Source organism: Mesoplodon mirus, assembly GCF_964341445.2.
Source record: "Mesoplodon mirus genome assembly, chromosome: 12".
NCBI lineage: Eukaryota > Metazoa > Chordata > Mammalia > Artiodactyla > Ziphiidae > Mesoplodon > Mesoplodon mirus.
This window is the reverse complement of record NC_138988.1, coordinates 92670956-92690350: the sequence shown is the minus strand read 5'-3', so window position 1 is coordinate 92690350 and position 19395 is coordinate 92670956. Positions and strand designations below refer to the sequence as shown.

General features: G+C 40.1%; 1 protein-coding gene across 1 annotated transcript in view; it reads right to left on the bottom strand.

The window, feature by feature from the left end:
• Nucleotides 1-19395, bottom strand: part of KIF13A (kinesin family member 13A) — a 211225-nt gene that overhangs the window by 98782 nt on the left and 93048 nt on the right.

Sequence of the window (19395 nt, the reverse complement as noted above, 5' to 3'; positions counted from 1 at the left end):
GACGCTGCCTCCATAAGGACACACATCTTATCAATGTTTTCCACGCATATGACCACCACTCATGTTCCAGCCATCATTAGCAAATGCGTCGGGCAACGTTCCCCAAAGTGCGCACCAAGGAACAGCAGTTTCATGAGACAGTCCATGAAATAAAGATTACATCATCCAGAAATGGTAGATATTTTACCCTGCTTAAGATTTTCTATGCAATTCTCAATATTAAAGTCTCTGAAAAGTCCTCCAGCAAATAAACCCATTTAGTTGTGTAACTTTTTTATTTCTCAATTACTTTTGGTGAGGAGAGTAACACCTATTAACACGCCTTGAAACTAGTGTTTCTCAGCATACTCCTCAAGCAAACTGGCTCAGGTGACTAAGAAGTGACTTTCACAGGCTCCTTGTTACAGCCTCCCCCCGCCTTGCAACTCTAATGGTAAATTACAATCCTAAAGGGGCAGAGACCCTTTAATGCTTAATCATTGCCAAGGGATCGTAAGCACTGAGCAATCAGAACCCAAGCACTTTGACCTGGCACTTGAGACTGGCCATATGAGACCCTTCCAGCCTGTGTCCCCCAACTTCCTTAAGCTTCAGCTGAACTTTCCGTACCTTGGAGTTGCTAAGTACAATTCCACCTCTGTCATTTTCTTTATTTCCACCCTTCAGAATGCTTCATACTCCTTAAGGCCCAGTTCAATATATTTTTCTTCCAGGAAGTATTCCTTGGTTAAACCCAAATGGATTTGCTTTCTCTTCTCTGAACTCTCACAACACTGTTTTTTTTTTTTTTTTTTTTGCGGTATGCGGGCCTCTCACTGTTGTGGCCTCTCCCGTTGCGGAGCACAGGCTCCGGATGCGCAGGCCCAGCGGCCATGGCTCACGGGCCCAGCCGCTCCGCGGCATATGGGATCCCCCCAGACCGGGGCACGAACCCGTATCCCCTGCATCGGCAGGCGGACTCTCAACCACTGCGCCACCAGGGAGGCCCTCACAACACTGTTTTAATCCTCTTTTGGTGTGACTCCTATCCCAATTATTTTATTTTTCACTTATCATGTATATGATATGTGCATATGTTTTATCTCCCCTGGTAGACAAAGATCCTTAAAAGCAGGAGCCATACCTAATTCATATTTGTATCCTGCACTGTCCATAGTAGTTGCTTTGTAATTATTTATTAAATGATTACTGTCATTGAGAACTTGCAAGAAAGAAGGTACTTTCCACATCATCAAAAGACTAAGTTATGCTCTGAATAGTTTCAGCATTACATGTACTTTAATGCTTTTAAAACTGATTCAGGTACACACACAACTTACATCATCAACCTCAAATCCAAATTCAGTTTTGTTATTTATACAAACATTCACTCTGGTCTTATGACAACCAAGGTTAAAACGAACAGCTATGAAACAATAGTTTCAGCCAACAGAGTGTGAAATATTTACTGCATTCAAGGGCTCTTCCAAAGACTTGAGGGACCACACAGGCGTAATCCAGTTAATCTTCCTGCCTCAAGGCAGGACTGAACTTCAACACTTCTGAGAGACGAAGATCTGTCTTGTTTTTAAACATTTCCAGAAAAGGAGATTCTACAACCTCCCTTTAATGGCATCTTATAACACTTAACTTTCAATCCCAGGACATTTTCCTTTCCTTTGACCTAAATCAACTCTCCTTACTTTAAATGGCCAACAGAGGCTACTTTCCAATTTCTAGGTATGTTCATTGTTTCCCTCTAAAGTCTCAATGAATTCCTCTTAGTAGTTGCTACATACAGTGAAATAATAATTTATTTCCTGTATGTTCATTTTTCATACCTACCTAAAACTTGTATTTAACAGCTTGCTATTTTGCATACAAGGTTAGAAAGCTAGAGATTTATATTCACAGTAATGTTACTTGAAATAAAATGAAATCCACCCCAAAACTGGGGGGTCTACCCTTAGTAATAATCATTCCAAATTCTGTGCCAACTTTCATTTCTAACAGACGGTTAATAGTCTAAAGTTGTTTTTGCTCATAAAAAGGAAGATAACAATTTTTCATTTTAGGCATTCACCCTCCCGAATTCAGACATACATTAAAACTCTGCAGAGGAGAAAGGGCCCTGATAGTACTGGCAGACTTAATTGTTCTTTTCTTGCCAAAAACTGGCCTCTCCCTGAACTATGTCTTGAATTTCAAAACCTTTGATCACAAGCATCTTAGAATGGTCATCTCCCTCAAACCAGTCATGGAGTACAGGTTATGCTTTTACTCAACATTTATCAGTAAGAAAGTTGAAGCCCAGAAATCTGAAGGATTTCCCTAAAAACTCAAAGCAACTGAAAAGATTCTTGTTATCATTTTTTTATTTAAGGCAGGTTACCAGAGATCCCCCCTCCTCCTATGAAATTCCACAGCACTCTATAGCTCCCGTGGCACTAGTTCACATGTGCTCCTGTTTTATGGCTTAGTTCAACTGGTGTGGGTCTCACCTCCACTCAAAGGTGAACCCGTTGGGGGCAGGGGCTTTGTCTCATGCTAGTGCCTGGGTCAGTACTTCATATAGAGCAGCCACTGTATGTAATATTTTTTCAATAAATAAACATAATACCAGGAGAAGAAGTTGGAATGCAGATAAGAACACGGAAGGAACATGAGAAACTGTTATGGAAATGTAGAAGTTCAAACTGCAAGATAGATTTTTAGTGTTGCATTCCTTTCAGACGCACATTTTCAGGGAACTTGGTTCCTTCACGGGTCAAATACAAATTTGGTCACTACATGAGTCCTCTTCAGCACCATCATTCCAGGGTTCACGTGTATAAACAAGAGTGGCCACATCAAGTATAATTTGTAGTTTGCACAGAATTAGAACAATTATTTGTTGCTAGAATAATTATTTGGTATGACTGTTATGAAAACAGTGATAAGATGTTTAAAATAATTTCTTTGTCTTAGGTAGCCAATCATTTCCCTTGCAATCTTCTTAGTACTATAAACAAACTAGTATTCACAAACTATTATCTTTCTTTTCACAGCTAAAAATTTAATTATAATTTAGTCACAAAGGTTTGTAACAAGAGGACATGATTTTCTTATTTTCTAATAGAAAATCATTGACATTTCAAAAGAGATAACAAAACTATTTTCTTGAGTTATTCTTTAGAAACTAACCACTTCAAATAAAATAATTTTTTTCAAAGCCAGCACATTATACTAGAGAAATATATTTACTCAAGACTTCTAACTAATTTCATTAGAATTCCTAAATGTTTATTTCACCTTTTCATTATGAAGTCACTAGTATCTTAATTAGACTGTGGCAGACAGGGGACTTTTTTTTTTTTTTTTTTACACATCTTTCTTGGAGTATCACTGCTTTACAATGGTGTGTTAGTTTCTGCTGTATAACCAAGTGAATCAACTATACATATACTCTTGCATCTCTCTCCCCCCCTCCCTATCCCACCCCTCTGGGGGTCACAAAGCACTGAGCTGATCTCCCTGTGCTATGCAGCTGCTTCCCACTAGCTATCTATTTTACATTTGGTAGTGTATATAAGTCCATGCCACTCTCTCACTTTGTCCCACCTTACACTTGCCCCTCCCCGTGTCCTCAAATCCATTCTCTACGTCTGCGTCTTTATTCCTGTCCTGCCCCTAGGTTCATCAGAACTTTTTTTTTTTTTTAGATTCCAATTATATGTGTTAGGATACGGTATTTGTTTTTCTCTTTCTGACTTACTTCACTCTGTATGACAGACTCTAGGTCCATCCACCTCACTACAAATAATTCAATTTCATTTCTTTTTATGGCTCAGTAATATTCCATTGTACATGTGTGCCACATCTTCTTTATCCATTTATCTGTGGATGGACACCTAGGTTGCTTCCATGTCCTGGCTATTGTAAAATAGAGCTGCAATGAACATTGTGGTACATGACTCTTTTGGAATTATGATTTTCTCAGGGTATATGCCCAGTAGTGGGATTGCTGGGTCGTATGGTAGTTCTATTTTTACTAAGGGACCTCCATACTGTTCTCCATAGTGGCCGTATCAATTTACATTCCCACCAACAGTGCAAGAGGGTTCCCTTTTCTCCACACCCTCTCCAATATTTATTGTTCGTAGATTCTTTGATGATGGACATTCTGACTGCTGTGAGGTGATACCTCACTGTAGTTTTGATTTGCATTACTCTAATGATTAGTGATGTTGAGCATTCTTTCATGTCTGTTTGTTGGCAATCTGTATATATTCTTTGGAGAAATGTCTATTTAGGTCTGTTGCCCATTTTTGGATTGAGTTGTTGGTTTTTTTGATATTGACCTGCATGAGCTGCTTGTAAATTTTGGACATTAATCCTCTGTCAGTTGCTTCATTTGCAAATATTTTCTCCCATTCTGAGGGCTGTCTTTTCGTCTTATGTTTTCCTTTGCTGTGCAAAAGCTTTTAAGTTTCATTAGGTCCCATTTGTTGATTTTTGTTTTTATTTCCATTTCTCTAGGAGGTGGGTCAAAAAGGATCTTGCTGTGATTTATGTCATAGAATGTTCTGCCTATGTTTTCCTCTAAGAGTTTTATACTGTCTGGCCTTACATTTAGGTCTTTAATCCATTTTGAGTTTATTTTTGTGTATGGTGTTCGGGAGTGTTCTAAGTTCATTCTTTTACACGTAGCTGTCCATTTTTCCCAGCACCACTTATTGAAGAGGCTGTCTTTTCTCCATTGTATATTCTTGCCTCCTTTATCAAACATAAGGTGACCATATGTCCGTAGGTTTATCTCTGTGCTTTCATTACTGTTCCACAGATCTATATTTCTGTTTTTGTCCCAGTACCATACTGTATTGATTACTGTAGCTTTGTAGTATAGTCTGAAGCCAGGGAGCCTGACTCCTCCAGCTCTGTTTTTCTTTCGTAGTTTGATAGGGATTGCATTGAATCTGTATATTGCATTGGGTAGTATAGTCATTTTCATAATGTTGATTCTTCCAATCCAAGAACATGGTATATCTCTCCATCTGTTTGTATCGTCTTTAATTGCTTTCATTTAGTGTCTTATAGTTTTCTGCATACAAGTCTTTTGTCTCCTTAGGTAGGTTTATTCCTAGGCATTATATTCTTTTTGTTGAAGTGGTAAATAGCAGTGTTTCCTTAATTTCTCTTTCAGATTTTTCATCATTAGTGTATAGGAATGCAAGAGATTTCTGTGCATTAATTTTCTATCCTGCTACTTTACCAAATTCATTGATTAGCTCTAGTAGTTTTCTGGTAGAGCCTTTAGGATTCTCTACGTATAGCATTATGTCATCTGCAAACAGTGACAGCTTTACTGCTTCTTTTCCGATTTGGATTCCTTTTATTTCTTTTCCTTCTCTGATTGCTGTAGCTAAAACTTCCAAAACTATGTTGAATAACAGTGGTGAGAGTGGGCAACCTTGTCTTGTTCCTGATCTTAGTGGAAATGGTTTCAGTTTTTCACCATTGAGAACGATGTTGGCTGTGGGTCTGTCATATATGGCCTTTATTATGTTGAGGTAGGTTCCCTCTATGCCTACTTTCTGGAGGGTTTTTATCATAAATGGGTGTTGAATTTTGTTGAAAGCTTTTTCTGCATCCATTGAGATAATCATGTGGTTTTTATCCTTCAATCTGGTAATATGGTGTATCACATTGATTGATTTGCATATATTGAAGAATCCTTGCATTCCTGGGATAAACCCCACTTGATCATGGTGCATGATCCTTTTAATGTGCTGTTGGATTCTGTTTGCTAGTACTTTGTTGAGGATTTTTACATCTATGTTCATCAGTGATATTGGCCTGTAGTTTTCTTTCTTTGTGACATCTTTGTCTGTTGTTGGTATCAGGGGGATGCTGGTCTCGTAGAATGAGCTGGGGAGTATTCCTCCCTCTGCTATACTTTGGAAGAGTTTGAGAAGAATAGGTGTTAGCTCTTCTCTAAATGTTTGAGAGAATTTGCCTGTGAAGCCATCTGGTCCTGGGCTGTTGTTTGTTGGAAGATTTTTAATCACAGTCTCAATTTCAGTGCTTGTGAGTGGTCTGTTTATATTTTCTATTTCTTCCTGTTTCAGTCTCGAAAGTTGTGCTTTTCTAAGAATTTGTCCATTTCTTCCATGTTGTCCATTTTATTGGCATATAGTTGCTTGTACTAATCTCTCATGATCCTTTGTATTTCTGCAGTGTCAGTTGTTACTTCTCCTTTTTCATTTCTAATTCTATTCGAGTCTTCTCCCTTTTTTTCTTGATGAGTCTGGCTAATGGTTTATCAATTTTGTTTATCTTCTCAAAGAACCAGCTTTAAGTTTTATTGATCTTTGCGATCATTTCCTTCATTTCTTTTTCATTTATTTCTGATCTGATCTTTATGATTTCTTTCCTTCTGCTAACTTTGGGGGTTTTTTGTTCTTCTTTCTCTAATTGCTTTAGGTGTACGGTTAGGTTGTTTATTTGAGCTTTTTCTTGTTTCTTGAGGTAGGATTGTATTGCTATAGACTTCCCTCTTAGAACTGCTTTTGCTGCATCCCATAGGTTTTGGGTCATCGTGTTTTCCTTGTCATTTGTTTCTAGATATTTTTTGATTTCCTCTTTGATTTCTTCAGTGATCTCTTGGTTACTTAGTAGTGTACTGTTTAGCCTCCATGTGTTTCTATTTTTTACAGGCTTTTTCCTGTAATTGATATCTAGTCTCATAAGCGTTGTGGTTGGAAAAGATACTTGATATGATTTCAGTTTTCTTAAATTTACAAAGGCTTGACTTGTGACCCAAGATACGATCTATCCTGGAGAATGTTCCATGAGCACTTGAGAAGAAAGTGTATTCTGTTGTTTTTGGATGGAATGTCCTATAAATATCAATTAAGTCCATCCTGTTTAATGTATCATTTTAAGCTTGTGTTTCCTTATTGGTTTTTATTGTGGATGATCTGTCCAATGGTGAAAGTGGGGTGTTAAAGTCCCCTACTATGACTGTGTTACTGTCGATTTCCCCTTTTATGGCTGTTAGCATTTGCCTTATGTACTGAGGTGCTCCTATGTTGGGTGCATAAATGTTTACAATTGTTATTATCTTCTTCTTGGATGGATCCCTTGAACATCATGTAGAGTCCTTCTTTGTCTCTTGTAATAGTCTTTATTTTAGAGTCTATTTTTTCTGATATGAGAATTGCTACTCCAGCTTTCTTTTGATTTCCATTTGCATGGAATATTTTTTTCCATCCCCTTACCTTCAGTCTGTATGTGTCCCTAGATCTGAGGTGGGTCTCTTGTAGACAGCATATATATGGGTCTTGTTTTTGTATCCATTCAGCCAGTCTATGTCTTTTGGTGGGAGCATTTAATCCATTTACATTTAAGGTAATTATCAATATGTATGTTCCTATTACCATTTTCTTAATTGTTTTGGGTTTGTTGTTGTACGTCTTTTTCTTCTCGTGTTTTCTGCCTAGAGAAGTTCCTTTAGCATTTATTGTAAAGCTGGTTTGGTGGTGCTGAATTCTCTTAGCTTTTGCTTGTCTGTAAAGGTTTTAATTTCTCCGTCAAATCTGAATGAGATCCTTGCTGGGTAATCTTGGCTGTAGGTTTTTCCTTTTCATTACTTTAAATATGTCCTGCCACTCCCTTCTGGCTTGCAGAGTTTCTGATGAAAGATCAGCTGTTAACTTTATGGGGATTTCCCTGTATGTTATTTGTTGTTTTTCCCTTGCTGCTTTTAACATTTTTTCTTTGTATTAAATATTTGATAATTTGATTAATATGTGTCTTGGTGTGTTTCTCCTTGGATTTATCCTGTATGGGAATCTCTGTGCTTCCTGGAGTTGATTAACTATTTCCTTTCCCATATTAGGGAAGTTTTCAACTATAATCTCTTCAATTTGTTCTCAGTCCCTTTCTTTTTCTCTTCTTCTTCTGGGACCCCTATAATTCAAATATTGGTGCATTTAACGTTGTCCCAGAGGTCTCTGAGAGTGTCCTCAGTTCTTTTCATTCTTTGTTCTTTATTCTGCTCTGCAGTAGTTATTTCCACTATTTTATCTTCCACGTCACTTATCCATTCTTCTGTGTCAGTTATTCTGCTATTGATTCCTTCTAGATAATTTTAAACTTTATTGTGTTGTTCATCATTGTTTGTTTGCTCTTTAGTTCTTCTAGGTCCTTGTTAAATGTTTCTTGTATTTTCTCCATTCTATTTCCAAGATGTTGGGTCATCTTTACTATCATTACTCTGAATTCTTTTTTCAGGTAGATTGCCTATTTCCTCTTCATTTGTTAGGTCTGGTGGGTTTTTACCTTGCTCCTTCATTTGCTGTGTGTTTCTCTGTCTTCTCATTTTGCTTAACTTACTGTGTTTGGGGTCTCCTTTTCACAGGCTGCAGGTTCGTAGTTCCCGCTGTTTTTGGTGTCTGCCCCCAGTGGCTAAGGTTGGTTCAGTGGGTTGTGCAGGCTTCCTGGTGGAGGGGACTGGTGCCTGTGTTCTGGTGGATGAGGCTGGATCTTGTCTTTCTGGTGGGCAGGACCACATCTGATGGTGGGTTTTGGGGTGTCTGTGACCTTATGATTTTAGGCAGCTTCTGTGCTAATGGGTGGGGTTGTGTTTCTGTCTTGCTAGTTTTTTGGCACAGGGTGTCCAGCACTGTAGCTTGCTGGTTGTTTCTCTAGACACTGAGGTGTCTAGAGAAATCTGTAATGATGGAGGGTGGAGGTGGCTCACCACAGAAGAAGAATGGAGTGGCTTTTGAAACTCATTCTGGATGCTACTTCCAACAACTGAGGGGAATCTGAGGGACTTGGGTCCTGAGCCTATCCTCGCTGTCTCCTGCTCCTCCGATTCTTGCCACGAGTGTGCCACCGTGACGCTTGGTCCCGCAGACCTGCAAATGGCAAGGGTGGGGGCGGGGCACTTCTTAATGCATACAACTGAGCAAAAAAATAAATCAAATTTGGAAACCAAGTATTTTTCATATTTCATCAATGCCAATCAACATCATGAGAACTTTTTTTGTAAAGAGACCCACAACTTCTAAGATCCTTCAACTAGAAAAAGAGCCAAAGGTACAGATGCTCCCCAGTTGTTTTTAAAATCTGAAAGTCATTGTCTTCACTGTTTTCAATAAAATGTGACTCCACCTTCTCAGAATCCCATTCCTTTCTCTCAGTTTCCAACTTGTAAAATTCAGACCAGCATTTAATTCCTTGCAGCTTGCTGTACATATCTGTCCCACCTTCCACACACTCTTAAAAATGTTAGCTTTGCGTCTCTGTGAACTGCTGAACATCCTGTAAAATTATCACAAGCTGTTTTTAATAAGGCAAATGTGCTGAGTGATATACACTCTGAGGCAAATGAGCCTCAGGACTTAGGAGCAGGATGCAGCACAGTGAAAGTCCACTCTTATTGAAAAGACCCATCTCATTGGTATTTCAGCAAAATTCAACTTGCCATTTTTAAAAAAGAAAGAAAGAAAGCATCTTCTATATTCCTTGAAGAATAAGAGGGCATTGGTGTTCTAAGAAATGTGATCTGTAATCATTTTCCTGATCCATAAAAAACAAATGTAAAGGTACTTTCAATTGCATTACCTCTGTTTCCTTTCATTCGTCCTTTCTACTTGCACACTTTCACTAACATGTTCTCCAGTTATACAACATTTCATCCAGAAAGCATTCAACCAATACCGTTGCCACCCCTCTCAGTTTTAGGTACTACAGGGAACTCAAATATGCATTAGGCATGCATTTTTGTCCTCTAGTCACTTTTGGTCTAGTCACAAAGAGAAAACATAAAAGAATTATTCTTGAAAATTAAAAAAGCACGTTTTTTTCCAAAATCATTTTCATACCCTTCAACTCCTCTCCAGGCAGAAAGTCATTAACCCAATACTTTTCTCAAGATAATTTAATTTTAGGCAAAGAAATATCTACAAACATACACACCAGAGTTTTTGCAAAGTGAGTCAAAGACTACTCCCTTTCAAATTTCTTATTAAACTACTTCAGCATCATCTCACATGTCACTCCCTTATGAAACCTTTCTTAAGGACACTACTTCTTACTCTGAATTTCATACCTATCTGACCAGATTGTGTGTGTATGTGTATGAGAAAGAGATAGAGAGACTCCCTTTGTTCTATATAATTAATTCTGAGAGGTCAAGACCTTGGTTTTCCTAATGGTTTTATTGCCCATAATTCCACCAAACTAAAAATACTCTGAGAATTTACTTTTTAAAGCAACATTGTGGTGAATGACCGTTCACTGAAACAACCTTGTAAATCTGTGTTATCCCACAGGATGGCTGCTTAAAATAGCCCACACGGGTGAGTGTGAATCCTCCCTACTGCTGCAGGGTAGTAGATAACACAAAAGTCCTTGGTCAGTCAAAGCCTGTTTCCACTCAACTGTGGAAGTGACAAGACAGGTGTCACCATACAGACATTATTTGCGTGTTTACTGGATTCCCACCCCTTTCCCAAAAGACAGGAGCAAACTCCCCTATTCACCTACATATTATGTCACGAGTCAACCATCTCTTCAGCTCTGAGAGCTTCCACCAATGACCAAGAAATCCTCTGGTGGGAAGTCCGGGGGAAAAAAGAAAAGAAAATGTAGAAGTCTAAGAAAGTCTCCCCTTGCTGCAGTCCCCTGCTTCTCTTCACCTCACTGGCCATTCTTCAAGACCTGCCTCAATGTCACCTCCTCCAATGCTTCCTTGACTTCCCTCCTCTGTGCTGCCTCAGTCGATAGCTTCTCCTCTCAAATACACACTCTACGTAAGTAATCACACATTTTATATTAAATTAGAACTGTGGGCCTTTTAGCAAAGTGTCTACTGATATGACGCTTGGTGCACAGTAAAACTCAGTATGCGGCAGCTACTGTTATCAGTTTTGATGGTATCTACTGAGGGGGTCCTCTCCCCAGTTAACAGTACAGCTGCCATTTATACATTTATTATGTACCAGGAACCATCCTAAGTGTGTTACAGTCTGCTCAAGCTGGGAGGTTTCCTGAGTCAGGGCCTGTGCTAATTCATTTCTTTAATCATTACAGGCATAGACACAGTAGATACGTGCTCAGTATTTGCTGAATCAAATGAAGAAAGAAAAATGAAAAGGCGAAAAGGTTCATATGGCCTTGACAAGAGAGTTGCTACAGTCCATTGAGTTCTGTGTCAAAAGGATCAATACAAAACACACTGTGTACTTCCTAGCCCCCAAATCCAGAATCAAAAGGGCTTCCCGTGGGGGAGAAAAGTCCACTCTATGTGGGCTGGCTTTGCTTTGCACGAAGGCGTGTGTCTCTCTGCACTCATGCTATCCTGTCATCCTCCTCTCTGGATACAATTCATCCACTGTTCACATCTGCAGACTCAGCTGCAACTAACTGCCTGTTCTGGCCACTACTGATTTTGGAAACTGCGCCTGAGATCTCTCCAAAAACAAACCCTATTTCTCTGGTTTTATAAATATCAGTGAGCCAATGTCATGTTGGTGGTTACTTTTCAATTTTGTCCATTTGAAAGAGTACAATTAACATGAAAGACATATGCCAAATGTGATCATGTGTCCCCACACTGTATTATGAGAACTGAACCAGACCAAAAAGAACCAAAGTCCTACATTTCATGTCACGTCAAAATTTTCCTTTTAATGCCAAGCTTCAACATTTTTACCTTTTCATCTCTTTCTCCTAATATCAGAGATGTGAAGCGTCACAAAAAAAGAAGAGTTAAGCTTCATTCAACTTGGAGAAGCGGGACTGAAATTGAAAGGAGAGCCTCTGTGATCAGAACTGTCTTCATCAAAGCTATTTGCAAAAGCATCTCTGCCAGTGCTAACTCCAGCCTGTATTTGAGCATATCTGCTCCTGGGCATCAAAGAAGGGACACCAGCCAGAATGATCATTCTTATTACTGGTGAGTTCTGTTGATGGACACCAACTTCACATTTAAAAAGCTGTCAAGTAACTGCTATCCTTTTGCAAGGTGATCAATCATTTCCTTTACAGCTGCCTATATATGCACACCAAATAACGTCAATATTGCCCAACTGTAAAGATGTCAAGCATCTTAAAGACTCAAAGCAAGCTGACAGCATCTGTTGCACATCTACCAGCAATGAGGCATGGGTCCTGATCCCAGGGACCTCACAGCTGTGGGAAACAACTATGTCATGGAAAGTACTGTTCTACGTGGCAGCTCAAATTTCTAAGGACTCATGAAGCAGTGTTTCTTCAAAGAATTAATTTATCTTTGCATGCATTTAATAGGCATTTACTGAGTATGTATTATGAGTTAATTGGGACAGAAATAAGAGCCAACTAGTTATCAGGCTCTCAGATTCTATTAGAGGAAAGTAACCAGGAAAAGGAAAGAGTACAATACGTAGAATAGTTCTCCCTCCTTATCCCTGGGCGAGTGGTTCTAGGACGGCCATGGATACCAAAATCCAAGGATGCTCAAGTCCCCTACGTAAAATGTTGTAGTGTTTGCATACAAGCCATACACATCTTCCCATATACTGTAAATCATCTCTGGATTACTTACAAAACCTAATGCAATATAAATGCTACATAAACAGTTGCTGGAGTGTGACAAATTCAAGTTTTGCTTTTTGGAACTCCTTGGAATTTTTTTTTTTGCCCTGAAAATTTCAATCTGCAGTTGGCTGAATCTGTGGCTGTGGGACCCGTGGACACAGACAGCTGACTGTACAGGGTTTGGCAGGAATACAAAGATGGAATAAGTACACTGCGGGGCTGGGGGTGGGGGTGGGGGGGCAAGGATCAGGAAAGGTTTCCAGAGGAGGCAAAGCCTGAGCTGAATTCTGAAAGACAATTACTGAGAAGACAAGTAGGAAAAGCAGTCCAGGTAAAAGCGGAGCTAGCCAAGCAACAGAGGTAAGGAGCTGGGCGTGATGGGAGAAGTGTGCAAAGAGCAGTTGGGAGGGGAAGAAAGAGAGAAAAACGGGGGCACAAGCTGAGGTCAGTGCATGTACGACTTTATGTGCTTTATTATTAAGAAGGCTGGACTTTAGCTTGTTGGCAAATGACAGGATCACATTCTCACTTTGGAATGTTCACAGTGGCAGCGACATGGAAGATGGACTGAACTGGTGTAAAACAGGAGGAAAAGAGTCCAGTAAGCAAATCATTATGATGAAGGTGAAAGCTTCTAATACCCAGGCTCAGTGGGGGCAGAGAGGAGCTGTAGTGAATATAGGCACTCTTTTCTTTGGAGAATTATACTAACTCCAGCCATTTGGTTCCCATGGGTCGTTGCTATATTTTTATATGGCATATAAATTCACACGTTATATATATGATTTCTTGGGGTGGGGGAGGGGAAGGCAGGGAAGACACACGTAGGGGCTCAGGCTGGACCACTCACAGTCCCACAACCCCCTGACCACAGTTAACTGGTCTCAAGTGGGTGCCTGATGGGATTTCTGGATTTGGGACTAAGAAAGTCGAACCAGTCTTTCTTTAATTACTGTAAAATCTTAATGCTGTAAAATCTAGGACATGTCGGGGCCATGTTTCTAACCATGTGGACCAGAAAAGCAGACAGAGCTGGTCTGCAGTGAGAGAGAAAGAAACGAAGGGGACACACATGGGGACAGAGAAGGAGATGTGTCTTGTATTTGAACGCCAGCCACTTCCTGTCCTTGAGCTCTTTGATACTTCCGAGTCCTTCTAACACATTTATCTTATGGCTCATTTAGTTTGAGTTCCTGTCACTTTTAGCTGAAAGACCCCCAACTACTGCAGGAAGAAATATATAAATATGAGAGCTGTTAAAGGAAGAAATAATGAGGCTTGACCATCCATCGAATGGATTGAAAGTTATGAATATAAACAGTCCCATGGAAAAAGGCACCCCCGAAAAAGTGCTCTGAAAACCATCCAGAGTTTCAAAAACTTGAAAATAGGAACTAGTTCTCCCAAATCCCATACCAATATTTTGACAGAGCATAGAGCTTCCATTTAGCGCTAACTCAATTCCAACTCTTTCAAATACTCCATTCCTTCCAAGTTTAATCCTTCATTATTCAGCTTTAAAATCTGCTTCACTGGTTGCTGAGGGGCAAGGGTGGTGGTGTCACAAATGCACAATCTGTGGGGCATTACTTTCATGGTTCTTTCATGCCCTGGTTACTTCTCCTCAGAAAAACTAGCCACCCAAATAACTTCCAACAGCATATGCCAAAGGTAATTTGGATGTTTTCACACACAGACTATTTCTTCTTTGCCAAAAACAGACCAAACGATCAGATGCAAATGTCTAAGCATATACTGTATGATCCTAGATTGTCTCCAATAAATGATTAATGTTGCTCATTAAGGAAAAAAATTAAACCCAGATCGAATTTGAGTCACCGTGCTATCACCTACTACGAGCAATCTCTGGGTCTGGTTCAGAACTTCCAGACCAAGGCCTCACCTCATCTGCCTACCACCCTCTGCTGGACCAGGCCTGGTGGTCCAGCACATAGAGGAGGCTGTGCTGACTCCAAGGCCCCAGGTCACAGAAGCACCTGAGGTGGTCCAGAGGTTGCAAACATTTATTGTGCAGTCAGATCAAACTGGAAAGGGTGACAGGGTTCACTGCTGGGGATGACCTGTACTCTACCAAAATTTGCACTTCCCAAGACATCTGTGATGTTATGAGAAATGTTTGGTTCCTGACACAGAGCACCTAAAGCTCTTGGACTTTTGTGAGTGACAGGAAGTCTTTTATTCCTGACACTGAGCTCCATTTAGGAGCTCTATCACCTTGGAAGCTCCCAGGTGATAGAAGCCTCTTTTGTTCTAAATAAGGCGACTTGTTGCGTAACTGTAGATAACTTCAGGACGGGGGCCAGCTGCCAGAAAGACAAGCCTTGACTATAAACCAAGAACTTTCAGCCCCACTCCCACCAACTCTAGGAATGGGAGAGGGCTTGGAGACTGATAATAATAATCGATAATAAGTGATTAATAATCGTTAATAATCGATTGTGCCTCCCTAAAATTCCCTCAGTGAATTTACAATAGCCAGGACATGGAAGCAACCTAAGTGTCCATCCACAGATGAATGGATAAAGAAGATGTGGCACATATATACAATGGAATATTACTCAGCCATAAAAAGAAATGAAACTGAGTTATTTGTAGGGAGGTGGATGGACCTAGAGTCTGTCATACAGAGTGAAGTAAGTCAGAAAGAGAAAAACAAATACCATATGGTAACACATATATATGGAATCTAAAAAAAATGGTTCTGATGAACATAGGGGCAGGACAGGAACAAAGATGCAGACATAGAGAATGGACTTGAGGACACAGGGCGGGGGACGGGTAAGCTGGGACGAAGTGAGAGAGTAACATTGACATATATACACTACCAAATGTGAAATAGCTAGTGGGAAGCAGCCGCATAGCACAGGGAGATCAGCTCTCGGTGCTTTGCGACCACCTAGAGGGGTGGGATAGGGAGGGTGGGAGGGAGACAAGAGGGAGGGGATATGGGGATATACATATGCATATAGGTGACTCACTTTGTTATACAGCAGAAGCTTAGACAACATTGTAAAGCAATTATACTCTAATAAAGATGTTAAAAAAAAAATCCCCTCAGTGACAAGGTTCAGAGAGCCTCCGGGTTGGTGAACACATCCATGTGCCAGGAGGGTGATGTGACTCCACAAGGACAGGAGCTCCTGTGTTCGGGACACTGCCAGACTTCACCATACATACCTCTTCCTCTGACTGCTCACCTGTACCCTTTAACATAAACCAGTACACCTAAGTAAGTGTTTTCCTGAGATTTGTAAGCCATTCTAGCAAATTATCAAACCTGAGGAGGGGGTCTTGGGAAGCCCTGATTTGTAGCAAAGTCAGATAGAAGCGTTTAACCTGGAGACCCACTACTTGCGATGAATGTCTGAGGAAGCGCAGTCTTGGAGGACTGAGCCCTTTATCTATGGGGTCTGTGCCAGCTCTGGGAAGTTATTGTCAGAACTGAAGTGACTTGTAGGATACCCAGTTGGTATCCAAAGAGAATTGTTTGGTGTGGAAAACCCATACATATGGAGTCAGATGTGTTATGAACAGAGAAAGTTTTCTTTTACCATCAATTCCTTTGTTTCTGTTCCTTGCATACATCTTGATTCCTATACCATATTTCTGCCTTTTGAAACCTTCCCCATACTTGAAGGCCCTCCTCAAGATCCACTTTTAGCTAGGAAGCTTTTCTTCCTCCAGAGTCACAAAATATTGGAACAATGAATGCTGATGTTTATCATAATCTATTTTCCACTACGTACAGTGCTGTATATGTTTAATCTTCCTCACCACACTGTGAATTCCAGAGAGCAGGAACCACCAGTTGAATCACCTCTTGAGCCCCACAATACTTCCTGCAAACGTTCTCAATTAATAATTGTCTAATTAATGACCTGTGAATGAATAAAGTAAAAATGCTTCCTAGGGAAAACGCATAGCAGGAAGGCTATGTTGCCATTCAATTCATGCAGCTGCAACACTCACGGACTCAGATATGAAGGCAGAAATGTAAGGGGTGACAGCAGAGAGGCTGTATTTAACAGGGTAAAAGAAAGAAACAAAAGCCTCAGGACGGATGCCGAAAAGACATTCCGTACTCAGCCATGTGTTTGGCCTGAAACAGTGCTGTCTGACGGAAATATGATCCAAGCTACATATGTCATTTAAATTGTGTCTATAGGCACATTACAAAGTAAAGAGATAAAGCAATTTTAATAATATTTTAATGTACCCTAATATATCTAAAAAATTTATCTTTTTTTTTCTCATACTAATTCTTTGACGTCTGGTGTGCATTTTAAACTTACAAAAATCTCAATTTTGACCAGCCACCTAGCACATGCTCGAAAGCCACATGTGGCTAAGAGGCTGCTGTATTGGACAGCGCAGGACTAGAACTCATCTCCTTGGAGGCCAACACTTAGTTTTCAGAAATGCACAAAGTGAACGATGAAAATGATGGTGGTCACACACTGTAAAACAAGTCTGAATGAAACTGCACTTCAGATGGCATAGGCTGTACAGAGTAAGACTTCCCCCTACTTTTTTCTGAGTAATTTTTGTAAAGGCAGGTTTTTGGTATGGCAGCATGACTCTTTAAAGGAAACTGCCTTCAAAAAGTAACAATTTTATTTTGTTATGATGTCATTTTCTCCTGCTCACAATTTTGCCAACAAATTTATGTAACTAGAAGAGGGATTAAACACCTTGAAGTTCAGCAATTCCTAACAATGCTTGTAAATAAAATAAAAAACATTTAAAGTGAGTTTAATTAATTAACAAGACCAAATTGTTCAGATGACTCTTACCCTAACTTATGGAGATGTTAGAACGATGATCATGACTTTAAAAATGAGCAAACTGAGTAAAAAAAGACTATGACCCTTAACAAAGTGATGTTGCAGATATTTGCATTTTCCCCAAACTCTTCCTTCTTACTCTTTCCCATTTTCTTTACTGCATAAAACCCAACAAATAGAAAAGACACTTTACAACCATGTACAGATAGTAGCAGCAATCAGAAGGCCTAGAATTGGGGCCAAAAAGCTCTCTCACTGAATGGTCTTGGCCGATTCATTCCTTAAGCCTCAATCTCCTTGGTGTTAAAGAAGAGGGTTTGAACACTCTGAGTTCAGAAATTTCTTCCAGCTCCAAAGTGCTCACTTGGCACATGGAAGGTGCTCAGTAAACACTGAGGGATGAAGAAGAAAACAGAAAAAGGAGGAAGAATTCATTTGTTTTTCTCTGCATGTATTTCAGTGTGGCTCTGGGGGAAAGTAAGACACTTGTGCCAGAAATGACAAAAGCAGGAAAAGTGAAGGGTCCTAGAACATGCCTGATATTCTGAGGGCCATCGGGGAGATCCAGAACTGGGCTTCTGAAGGCAAAGCTACTGAGACTGGGACATTTTCCTGTTTTCCATCAATAAAGCATGCGTAACACATAATTAGATAGAGACCTTACACATGTGTCTTCTCCCTCTGTACCACCTCTCTGCCAAAATCCAATGTTTGTGAGAAGGTGGCTAACCAAACAAGCAATGTCCCCTTTTACCTCCATCTGCAATACCTCTAAGACAAAAACCTCAACACTACAGTCAGACCAATAAGGAAAAACACACCTATTTCAACTCTGAAAATTATGAGACAAAGGCTCTGTTTTATTTATTTATTTATTTTTGGCTGCATTGGGTCTTCGTTGCTGCGTGCAGGCTTTCTCTAGTTGCAGTGAGCGGGGCCTACTCTTTGTTGCAGTGCACGGGCTTCTTACTGCGGTGGCTTCTCTTGTTGCAGAGCACAGGCTCTAGGCATGCAGGCTTCAGTAGTTGCAGCACAGGGACTCAGTAGTTGTGGCTCATGGGCTCTAGAGTGCAGGCTCAGTAGCTGTGGCACATGGGCTTAGTTGCTCCGTGGCGTGTGGGATCTTCCCGGACCGGGCTCGAACCAGTGTCCCCTGCACTGGCAGGTGGATGCTTAACCACTGCACCACGAGGGAAGTCCCAAGGCTCTTTGTTTTAAACTAACGAGGAGGCATAAAGCAGGTGTCTCCATGTCTGTCTAAAGCTTATTTTTCTTTTTTAAGGGAAGTAGAACACACTCCAATAAACACTGCATAATATGCTACTGGTAAAAGGATTAATAGGTATGCACTCAGCCCAAGCTAAAATAAATGTTTCTCCACTCTGGAGTACAAATTTACAAAATGTAACACCAAAGAGAAAAATCCAAATGTATAGTACAAAACAATTTATACAAGGATAAATTTGTGTAAATTTTCCTTTCTATTCTAATATGCTACATACCCATGCAATATAAAAAAATGTTTAATCTCACTTTTAAATGTCAACCAGAAGAATATTTTTTCCTTGTCCTAATACAAGACTAGAAAAAATAACTTTTAAGAACAAAAGAAACACAATTTGGCGAGTGTAAGTATGTGTCCTCAATGCCATCAGGAGCAGCAGTACCACATGAGTACCTGCTTTCTCTTCTGAGTTTTCATTGGTTCTTCCCCATCTTTCCATTCCCTAGAGCAGGATGGGTCCCAGGGTATTAGCCTCTACTCTCAGGTCTTCTATTCCATTTAATCCTTTCTTCCTTGACAACATAATCAATACCTCTTCCTTTATCTCTGCTCTCCTTCCCACAAGAATTTACCTGACCTTTCTAGGGCAGACTACAAACCTTGTACAACCTGGTTATCTCTATCAGATGCCTTGTCATCATTTCCAATTCAACCCACTCTAAACCTGAACTCTGACTCCTCTTGCCGTACTGTCTTCTCCCACATGCTATAAGCACCCAAGTCCTGGATACTTTAGTTCTGTGATGTTTTGATCAT